This window comes from Synchiropus splendidus, unplaced genomic scaffold, assembly GCF_027744825.2.
Source record: "Synchiropus splendidus isolate RoL2022-P1 unplaced genomic scaffold, RoL_Sspl_1.0 HiC_scaffold_45, whole genome shotgun sequence".
NCBI classification, from domain to species: Eukaryota; Metazoa; Chordata; class Actinopteri; order Syngnathiformes; family Callionymidae; genus Synchiropus; species Synchiropus splendidus.
This window is the reverse complement of record NW_026527079.1, coordinates 110,001-112,500: the sequence shown is the minus strand read 5'-3', so window position 1 is coordinate 112,500 and position 2,500 is coordinate 110,001.

Sequence of the window (2,500 nt, the reverse complement as noted above, 5' to 3'; positions counted from 1 at the left end):
GCCTGCCCGACCGAGGCGTGCGGCAGGCCGGGCAAAGAGCACCGTGATTCGCACCCTTGAGCCCCAGTGAAACCCCTGGAAGACATAAGCCCGACCCCACCGGGGCTCGACTTGGTACAATTTTCGGGCGACCTAATTTTTTGTCACTCAAAGGGTTTGGGCGCCTAATTTTTTGTCACAGCTCCGGCACCTAATATTTTGTCACTCTGGGTCTCCGACCCAGAGAGCCTCCGGGACCGCCCCAGGACCCCCTGCCCGGCTCCGGGGACCCTCCCCGGGCCTGAGGGACCGGCTGGACCCGGGAGGGTCCGGGTCTTCTCGGACCTCCGGGGGTCAGGAGGGGCACTCGGTCGCCTGGCCTGCCCGACCGAGGCTTGCGGCTGGCCGGGCAAAGAGCACCGTGATTCGCACCCTTGAGCTCCAGTGAAACCCCTGGAAGACATAAGCCCGACCCCACCGGGGCTCGACTTGGTACAATTTTCGCGCGACCTAATTTTTTGTCACTCAAAGGGTTTGGGCGCCTAATTTTTTGTCACAGCTCCGGCACCTAATATTTTGTCACTCTGGTTCTCCGACCCAGAGAGCCTCCGGGGCGGCCCCAGGACCCCCTGCCCGGCTCCGGGGACCCTCCCCGGGCCTGAGGGACCGGCTGGACCGGGGAGGGACCGGGTCTTCTCGGACCTCCGGGGGTCAGGGGGGGGGCACTCGGTCGCCTGGCCTGCCCGACCGAGGCGTGCGGCTGGCCGGGCAAAGAGCACCGTGATTCGCACCCTTGAGCTCCAGTGAAACCCCTGGAAGACGTAAGCCCGACCCCACCGGGGCTCGACTTGGTACAATTTTGGCGCGACCTAATTTTTTGTCACTCAAAGGGTTTGGGCGCCTAATTTTTTGTCACAGCTCCGGCACCTAATATTTTGTCACTCTGGTTCTCCGACCCAGAGAGCCCCCGGGACCGCCCCAGGACCCCCTGCCCGCCTCCGGGGACCCTCCCCGGGCCTGAGGGACCGGCTGGACCGGGGAGGGACCGGGTCTTCTCGGACCTCCGGGGGTCAGGGGGGGGCACTCGGTCGCCTGGCCTGCCCGACCGAGGCGTGCGGCTGGCCGGGCAAAGAGCACCGTGATTCGCACCCTTGAGCTCCAGTGAAACCCCTGGAAGACATAAGCCCGACCCCACCGGGGCTCGACTTGGTACAATTTTCGCGCGACCTAATTTTTTGTCACTCAAAGGGTTTGGGCGCCTAATTTTTTGTCACAGCTCCGGCACCTAATATTTTGTCACTCTGGTTCCCCGACCCAGAGAGCCTCCGGGGCGGCCCCAGGACCCCCTGCCCGGCTCCGGGGACCCTCCCCGGGCCTGAGGGACCGGCTGGACCCGGGAGGGACCGGGTCTTCTCGGACCTCCGGGGGTCAGGGGGGGCACTCGGTCGCCTGGCCTGCCCGACCGAGGCGTGCGGCTGGCCGGGCAAAGAGCACCGTGATTCGCACCCTTGAGCTCCAGTGAAACCCCTGGAAGACGTAAGCCCGACCCCACCGGGGCTCGACTTGGTACAATTTTGGCGCGACCTAATTTTTTGTCACTCAAAGGGTTTGGGCGCCTAATTTTTTGTCACAGCTCCGGCACCTAATATTTTGTCACTCTGGTTCTCCGACCCAGAGAGCCCCCGGGACCGCCCCAGGACCCCCTGCCCGCCTCCGGGGACCCTCCCCGGGCCTGAGGGACCGGCTGGACCGGGGAGGGACCGGGTCTTCTCGGACCTCCGGGGGTCAGGGGGGGGCACTCGGTCGCCTGGCCTGCCCGACCGAGGCGTGCGGCTGGCCGGGCAAAGAGCACCGTGATTCGCACCCTTGAGCTCCAGTGAAACCCCTGGAAGACATAAGCCCGACCCCACCGGGGCTCGACTTGGTACAATTTTCGCGCGACCTAATTTTTTGTCACTCAAAGGGTTTGGGCGCCTAATTTTTTGTCACAGCTCCGGCACCTAATATTTTGTCACTCTGGTTCCCCGACCCAGAGAGCCTCCGGGGCGGCCCCAGGACCCCCTGCCCGGCTCCGGGGACCCTCCCCGGGCCTGAGGGACCGGCTGGACCCGGGAGGGACCGGGTCTTCTCGGACCTCCGGGGGTCAGGGGGGGCACTCGGTCGCCTGGCCTGCCCGACCGAGGCGTGCGGCAGGCCGGGCAAAGAGCACCGTGATTCGCACCCTTGAGCTCCAGTGAAACCCCTGGAAGACATAAGCCCGACCCCACCGGGGCTCGACTTGGTACAATTTTGGCGCGACCTAATTTTTTGTCACTCAAAGGGTTTGGGCGCCTAATTTTTTGTCACTCAAAGGGTTTGGGCGCCTAATTTTTTGTCACAGCTCCGGCACCTAATATTTTGTCACTCTGGTTCTCCGACCCAGAGAGCCTCCGGGGCGGCCCCAGGACCTCCTGCCCGGCTCCGGGCCCCCCCCATCGGCCTGAGGGACCGACTGGACACGGGAGGACCCCTTGAGCTCCAG